Source organism: Porites lutea, chromosome 10 (assembly GCF_958299795.1).
Source record: "Porites lutea chromosome 10, jaPorLute2.1, whole genome shotgun sequence".
NCBI lineage: Eukaryota > Metazoa > Cnidaria > Anthozoa > Scleractinia > Poritidae > Porites > Porites lutea.
The window spans coordinates 19,660,724-19,669,447 of record NC_133210.1 but is presented as its reverse complement, the minus strand read 5'-3'; the positions used below and the strand labels follow the sequence as shown (position 1 = coordinate 19,669,447).

The 8,724-nt window shown below is 38.6% G+C and overlaps 1 pseudogene; it reads left to right on the top strand.

Moving 5' to 3' along the window:
- The first annotated feature begins 390 nt into the window (after positions 1-390).
- LOC140949634 (tyrosine kinase receptor Cad96Ca-like) lies at positions 391-8,494 on the top strand (annotated as a pseudogene).
- The last annotated feature ends 230 nt before the right edge of the window (positions 8,495-8,724 follow it).

Genomic DNA, 8,724 nt, shown 5'->3' with positions numbered 1-8,724 from the left:
TGTGCAATTTGAATTACCCTTGCGAATAAGAATCAACCGAATTGTACCTCTGAAATGTAAAGAAAGCAAAATAAAAGGTCTAATATTAGTTTTGGTTCTGTTTTCGTTTATTCCTTTTAGACCATATGCGTTACCACGCGACGATGCAGAGGTTTATAACGTAAGCCTTATTTCCTATTTCAGTTATTAGTCTTTTATTTGCCCTCCAGACGTCGGAAGATAGAAAAAATCGCAATAAGCCTCTGTTGTAAATTTAAGTAACATGAACTAGCATCAAAAAATGTCTTAAAATAATAAATCACAGTCATTTGACCTTGTTTTGTGTTTTGGATACATGTTTTATTAAACTGAAATATGGATACCGTTTAACATTTTCAGAATGAGATAGAAATGGATGAGACCCAGTCAACTCATTCACGACAACGTAAGACTGAATACATGGACCTTAAAGAGGTACCTGCATCACAAAGCGAGCGCAAAGAGGAAGTGGCACTAGACACCCCAGATGTGGAACGTTCAACTCAGGGAACTGATTATGCCCCTCTTCATCCATCCACACGCTCTTGGGAAATTCCACGAAACAGAGTTACCATAGACAAGGTTATCGGTAAAAGGTGCCTTTGGTCAGGTTGCCAAGGGAACCGCAACAGATCTTCGGGGAAGCGCAGGAAAGGCTGCAGTGGCTGTTAAAATGCTTAAAGGTAATGCACACCCACAATTGTAGCTTCTAGTTGACAAAAATGCTATGTACTTTTTGGAGGATAAATGTGGAGTTAAAATGGTCCAATATTCCTTATTTTGAAATGAGTGATTGATTACTCAAAGGAGGTAAAAGAAGGAAAAGTGAGTTTTTCTGCGTGCTTTTTCACCAAAAGTAAAGAAAAATAAAGGGAGAAGATTAATAAATAAGTCTTGTATTGTGATTATTTGTTCGTTTATTCTTAGCTTTTGCTCCTGAGTCCGACAGAAGAGATCTTTTATCTGAACTCGAAGTAATGAAGGCGCTGAAACCTCATCCGCACGTCATAAAACTACTAGATGTGTTACGGAAACTGGTAAAATAACTGAAAATGTGTTATGAAGGATGAACGTAGGTCATGTAAGTTTTTTCGATGGGCGGATAAAAGATATAAGCGAATAAAAACGGGTTTACAGAACGTCAGGTATATACTGGAGATTAAATGTCGCCCAGTCAAAGTAGTGATCATAGATAAGAAAGGTGTTTCATTCTAATTTAGAAAGGGTCCTTGGGGTTGTTACAATCATCATAGCAATCATTCTTTAAGGGTCGACGTGATAAAATGAGGGAAAACGGAAATTGGCTGCTACTTTACCCTTCCCTGTTTAACGCTGACAAAGAGAGATTCACCGTGCTTATAAACCTTACTGTATTTCTTTAATTTCTAATTACTTCGAGTAAACAAAGATGCACTCTATTAAGGACAACAATGTTTCGCTCTCTCAATGCGATGTATTGGGACACAGTCTGTTAATTATAAAGGATATGAGACCAGTTCGTTTTATTATTGTACATATTTCAGTCTTACATGTATGCTACCCATTTGAATTGCATTGTACTTTCCCCCCTAATGAATCCACATTTAAACAATCCAGGTTCTAAAAACATGGGAATATTTGATGTGTATTAAAACAAAGCCTTATGAGCTAAATAGTAACTGCTGACTTAAAACTATTATTCCAGATCCGTTACTGGTTTTTGATCGAGTATTGTCCCGTATGGAGATCTCTTGGGTTACCTAAGAAAGAGCCGTGGACTCAATGATACCTTATTTCAAAGACCCGGATATCAAACCACAAACAATTCTGACGTCTCAGCAACTTATTAAGTTTTTGCTTGGCAAATTGCTGATGGAATGAGTCACCTATCATCGAGATCTGTACGTAATTCTTGTTTTTATCGCAATAGGTTGCAATTATTACACAATTTAGAGTATTGATTTGGAATAAACGGACATTTTGAACCCCCGGCAAACAGATGAATCGTGTTACGATCTGATAGGCGGCAGCAATGGGATACTTTTCCATGACGTCATCCGATCCACGTCAATGTATTTCTGCGTAAATAAGAAATAAACTATACTGACTATACTATTTACAACACTCTACAGTCCAGAGCTTTTCCACTTTTAGAAAGTGAGGAAACAATAGTGTGACGTCACAGCATGGCGGGTTAGAAACATCCTCGAACGGATTCAAATTGGCGTGTTTTGCGTTTTTTTAGTAGTCTTTGCGCGCCTTTTTAGTAACATTACAACGAAGAAGAAATGGTAGAAGGCTTGTGCATGAGATGACGAACAATTGATTTTAAATGTTTTAGAAAGCGAGATTTTATTATCTTTCGTGTCAATTTTGCTTAACGTTATTTCTGTCGACTGGAATATATATTTCTCGTGAAAAATGTTTGCAGGTCCTGAAAGAATTACTGGGACATTATGGATATATTATTGTTGTTTTTAATGTGAAACGTGGAGATGGGCCACTCTTCTAGTCATGTTCTGGTAGACGGGCCGCGTGGTTTAGTGTAAAGGCCAGGTTCTTTCGGAGAACAGAAAGGAAGACACAAAAAGTCTCGTTCAGCTGATTTAAGTTTTCCTTCCCGCCTCGTGACGTACAACTTATTCTTATAGTGTAATAATATCATGTGACTTAAAAACATGTGAACAAACGTGCGAGTGGGCTAAGTACTTTCCTACATTCTCCCTGTTCTCCTGACAGCGAAAAAAAGGCTCGGGGTATCCTTAAAGAAACTACACTTTACAGTGTAGGTTAACTTTGATTCTTCTATAGGTGACCCGGCCTACTTAGAAAGTTCCATGCGCGTCCTCATCCGATAGAGCCAATGTTGATGTGATGATAAACAGAATTCTCTTCTCAATTGCATGCCAAATGATGACGGAACAAATACGAAAGTCTGAAAATGTCCTGTGGCAATGTTATATCCTCAGCAATCTTGAACAGGCATCTACTGAAACATATATGGGGGTTCCCTGCCAAACCACGTGAATGAACCGGGCCGTAACTGGAGGGACCCCAGTACAGGCTTAGCGATCCATAACGATAGGGCGTTGCAATCACCCACGGTGGACAAGGCGGACACTATTTTCTGTTGCTATTGAATACTTGATGCACTGCAAGGGTAGTTACTAGGATTTCCCAGCAGATCATAACAACACATTCGGTGGCCGTCGGGTGAGGATAATGTGGCAATAGTTTTGTCCGGTCGCCTATCCCAAGAGCACAGGGTCGTCTGTAACGTCATGGCCATGACGGGTCGCTACGCCCTCCGTCAGTTTTATTCCTAACCTCTCCCTCTCCTTCTGTACAACGTTCAGTGTCTCCTGTGGATGTACACAACTGTAATGTCTCAAACTCTGTAACGGACAAACCAGACGGGTCATCCTGATCTTCTGAATCGCCTTTGCCGAATTTATCCTTGTGCAATCTTTCTCCAACTTTCTTGGGAGAACTGGAAGCCACTTTCCTTTAGACTGATGAGTGGGAGGGTCTGGGTGGTCAACTTGAAGGAAGTCAAACGGAAGCAGTAGATTTCTGTGCAATACTCCAGGTTTACCAGTCCGTCCTTCAGGTCTGACCTCGAATACGGGAGGGTTCCCTGTCTGGCCAACCAGAACATACATCTGCTGTTTCCAATAAGACCTGTGTTTTCTTAGCCCACCTCGCTCAGATAAGCAACGCATAAGGACTCGATCTGCACGCTGTAAGATTGAAAAACTCAGCTTACGATCATACTGCTTCTTTCCGGTGACCGTCTATTTAAGAATATTCTTCGCGGCTAGTTTCATAGCAATCTGCCACTTTTTTGCATACCCCCGATGGGTTACACCAGGTTCATCACGTGGTGATCAAACAGAACGAGGTGACCGACCAAACAGCAAATAAAAAGGCGAGAACCCAGTCACATTGTTTCTCGTACAATTGTAAGCATGCACAACTTTGATAACGAGTCTTTCCATCTTTCTTTCTTGTTATCTGGGAGAGTCCTTGGACAACAGAGTCCTATTGAATCTTTCTACTTTTTCATCCCCTTGAGGATGGTATAGTATATTACGAAGACGGGTAAATCTACTTAGTTTATGGAATCTCTGGGAGAGGTTATTCTCAGACTCTCGACCTTGATCATGAAGGATTTCCGGTGGGAAACCAAATCGTAGAACAAAGTCTTTTTACGGGCGATCAGCAGCAGTTGTGTTTGACTTGTTAGGTGGATAGGCTTGAGCAAATCTAGTGAAGAGGTCAATATAGAGACGGATGTATTCGTATCCACCAGAACTTTGATCTAGATCATGTAAGAAGTAAATTGACACTAACTCAAAAGGTGGTGAAGTGGTAACACTGGTGAGCGGTGCATGGGTACTCAAATTAGGTCGACGTTGCTTGAGACATGGACAAGGTTTAGTGACAAAGTAAGTAATGTCACTCTCCATCTTCATTCAATAGGGTAGTTCTGCTTATTTGGCTGCCACCAGTGACCACAGACACATCATCAAGGTCTAAAACACTAGAAAAATCATCGCTAAACGATGTCAAATTTATATTACTCTTTCTGCAAACAGCTTATCCCGACCAGAGTAAAAAATATGATTAGACAAAGCTAGTTCGCTTTAATAAACTGAACCATAATTTCCTTCCTTGCTACCGAGGCCAGGGTGAAATAAACCTCCGCGTGGACAGTACGGATAGAAGCTCCGCAGATCGGCCTGCTCTATCGCTATTTTAAAGTTCATGCAAACAGATAGTAAAGGCAAGTTTCTCTTTTCCAGCAAACGGTTCATCCGAGCGTGTAATGACTTGTTATCATATCTGAATGTTTTTCCATCGCGTATGTGAGGAGAGATTTCCCATGTATTCTTTATTTGATTCGAATTCCTTATCTAGCTTTTAAATATTCCCTTTCAAGTTGTTTTAGCTGTAATTTACATTGAATTTGTATTGAGTTGTTTTAGTTCCCTTAAATTATACACATTTTACTTCAATGTTTACATTTAAAAGGATAGTTTGTTTCTGAATAGATATACAGCTTAGTCACTGAATAACTAGACCTTTCGCCTGTTCAAATACCAACCGTTCGTAGTTTTTAGTTTTGACATTTTAGGGAATCCTGAGCAAAGGAAACTAAAATTCTTTTATACAGCTTTCTTTGTAAATTTCCTAAATGCAATTGCTTGACTGACATTTAATTTTGAGTTATTTAGTTTAACATATGAACTTTAAAACTGAATTTATCCAGATTTGTTTTTGCTGTTCAGCTGATTTTATTCAGCCTTCTTTCCATTTGTTTTGTGATGTTGTAATAGGTTGATCGCTTAGTATAGATAGAGCACTGTTATTCCTGTTTTTCGATTTACATTGCGCAGTTATATGCTTGTACGATTTACATTGCGGAGTTATATGCTTGCACGATTTACATCGCGGAGTTATATGCTTGTATGATTTACATTGCGGATTTACATGCGTATACGACTTACATTGCGTATTTACTTGCCTGTATGTTCTTCGTTCACGAGCTGAAGATTAAACTGTTGAAGTCCAAGTTTGAGTCCTGTCCTGTTTCCAGTTGTAGCAGATCCTAGTACCTTGGAATAGTGACGAATTCCTTTCCCGCTAGCCAAGCGAGTTGCAGAGTTAGTTTTCCCTTTGTTGTTCTCACGCCGAAGTCGCTCGAGTTCTCTTAACGCTTATTTCCCCGATTTGTGCTTGGAAGGGCAAAACCTATCGTCACACGTATGCTTGACTACTCTTGACTCTTGTATTGACTGCCATACAGAAAGTTAATGAAAACCAGCCTCCCGTCATTTGACTCCAAATTTGCACCGTTATTGGGTAACTGCTTGTTTTGTTTCGCGATCAAAACATTTTCAAGCGTGGATCAGGTCTGGACTGCTATATACTAAATGTATAGATTAACTGATATACTAGTGAATGAGTGACGAGTAATCAATATACGACGAGATAAAAAGATCGGCCAAAAGGAAGGATTTTGCTCTGACTTTAACACTCCCGCTAATTTAATATGTTATTTGGTCAAATGTATTTGCAGATCATTCACCGAGATCTTGCAGCTCGTAACGTGTTGGTTGGAGAAAGGGAAACGTGTAAAATAACTGACTTTGGAATGGCCAGGGATGTCCAGCAAGAGAACATTTATGAAAGAAAGACAAAGGTATGGAAAAACAAGTAATTAAACTGCAATTGTATAAAATGACTGACAAAAATGCTTTGAATTCTTTGATTTTATCTCTCCATATAATATATTTCCATCCGTTTTAATTCAGCTTTAATTATGTGCCCTCAACCAGTTTACTTCCTAGAATTTCACTGCAGTCATTTTATGGCCGCACTGATGTACTGTAGCTGCTGACACGAATTTTTTGAGGCTTTTTCAACTACTCCGCGCTAAGTAAAAATCATCAGATATGGTTGAAAAACGTTTGTTTTACTCGGCCTGTGTTTCATCGTATACCCATTAGGGTCGTCTTCCGGTCAAGTGGACTGCATTTGAAGCGTTGATGTTTAACACTTATACCACCAGGAGTGACGTGTGAGTAATGTTGTGAAGAATTTTTCTATCTTATCTTTTAAGTTTAGGTTTTGTTTCATTAAGTCTTGTTTTTGTCCACGTACTGTTTTCCCGTTTTGATCTTTTGTTTCTACTTGTACTTGAATTTATGCTTAGCTCGCGAATTTACTTATTGCCAATGTTATTTGCTCGGCATCGTCAGATATTAGTTTTTTACAGGTGGTCGTGTTTGAGGTGTTAGAGCTGACCTTGGTTCTTTGGTACTTGTCAGTTTCGACTGTGCGTAGGCTAATCTATTCCCTAACTATAGCAAACCTGTTGCAATGTTAGCGATAAGATATTCAATACTGAAGGTCTCCCGGTCAGCTAACCCAAAGATGTCCAGCTTTCGCTATAAAAACCGCTACTATACTTGAACTAGTAAGTAGAGAAGAGTAGAAAAGTAGAAAAGAGTTAGATGAGTAGGAAGATTAAGATTGTTAGCAGAAGTCAAAGAAGAATAAAGGCCTAGATGTAAATCAGATTCCTTGTTCCTCATCGTGTAGCGAGCGAGTTGGTCGAACACACCCCCACAGTAGATACAAATTGCCTGCAATAAAGTTTATCGTTTTAGGGATCATTTGGTTATTGTTTGCCTCTTTAATTGTCTTTTTGTATTTTGTTCGTACATCCACTCTATCATTTCTTTGCAGCTGGAGCTATGGCGTCGTCCTATATGAGATATTTACTGTAGGTAAGTTAACTATTGTAATAATTTACGATCGTGTTGAAGCCCATTGTCAACGCCTCGTTGGACCCCTGTGCACTTTAAAGCTCTCTCCTCAGCAGTGGCCTCTTTGAGTCGTAGGGAGGCTGGGGAGAGGGAAAAGGACATTAGATTATTGCTATTTTTATTTGGATACCCACCGGAGCTTCTGCGGAGGAAAGAGCACTTAATATGAATTGGAAAAGAATATGTGCTTTCCTGATGAAAAACCAAAGCTATTCTATATTTCAGGTGGTTCTCCGTATCCGCGAATGGATGGCAGGAAAATTGCTAGCTTACTTCAAGACGGATACAGGATGCCTAAGCCGCAACACGTGGATGACAAATTGTAAACGTTTTTATATATTTTTAAAAAAATTACTATGGTATAATACTAGCCAAATTTTTTTTTCAAGTTTTAACGAAGAAAGTGTTACTAAGTAGTATCACACAAGTATTAAAGAAGAGGTTTTAATTATGTGTTTGAATAGCTTGAAAAGCCATTTGTTTTTTAATTTTTTACGTTCTGTTCTACTTGGGAAGAGCAAAAATGTAAGAAAGAAAGCAACCCGAACAAAACCAGAAAAATAAGTGGGAGAAATCACAAATAGAGATGAAATGATTTCTTTCAGGTATCAAATCATGATGAATTGTTGGCAAAATGAGCCAGAAGCGAGGCCATCATTCACAGCATTGACAAAACAGCTCAAGGATATGGAAAACCAACACAAGGTGAGATTGTTAGTAGTTAATCAAAAAAAAATAATAAAATAAAAGATTGTTTTAAGGCTTTTACTAGTTTTCCATAATTACATGCAATGAGAATCTTTCCCAGCAAAATATTATTGTAAAAGTAGTGTAACGACTCAAAAAAGTATAAACATACCGTATAGCATTATAATCTGATGAGATAATTTTTTGTAACGTATCTTGGAACTTGATTATCGAAAGAGCTCGGAAGGTTTCTTGTTTGAGGGAGGTTTTTCGTAATTTTTACAGGTCATCTAGGAGTAACTGATAAAAACGGCGAATAGCACTGATCCATTTGTCTTTTTTTTTATGCATCTTCGTTTTTGTAATACTAACTTTAACACAATTTTACAAAATGTTCTTTTCATCCACAGAAGCTGATCAACATGCGCATTTACAACAATCAGTTGTACGCAAACCTTGAGGACCTGAACGTGTAGACCTGCTGCTGTGTGGATGTTTTATAGCCTGCTTTGTGTATTTGTAATGGAATTTTAAATAGGATAGCGCTGCTTTCTGGGACGAAGCAGAACATATGCTTTTAATTAAGTTTTATTGAACTCTATACCGTCTGTTTGTGTTTTTAGGTATTTTATACTCTAGATTGGATATTATATACATGTATAGTGCTGCGTATTAGAATGTATACTGATGTACCGTAAATGGCCTA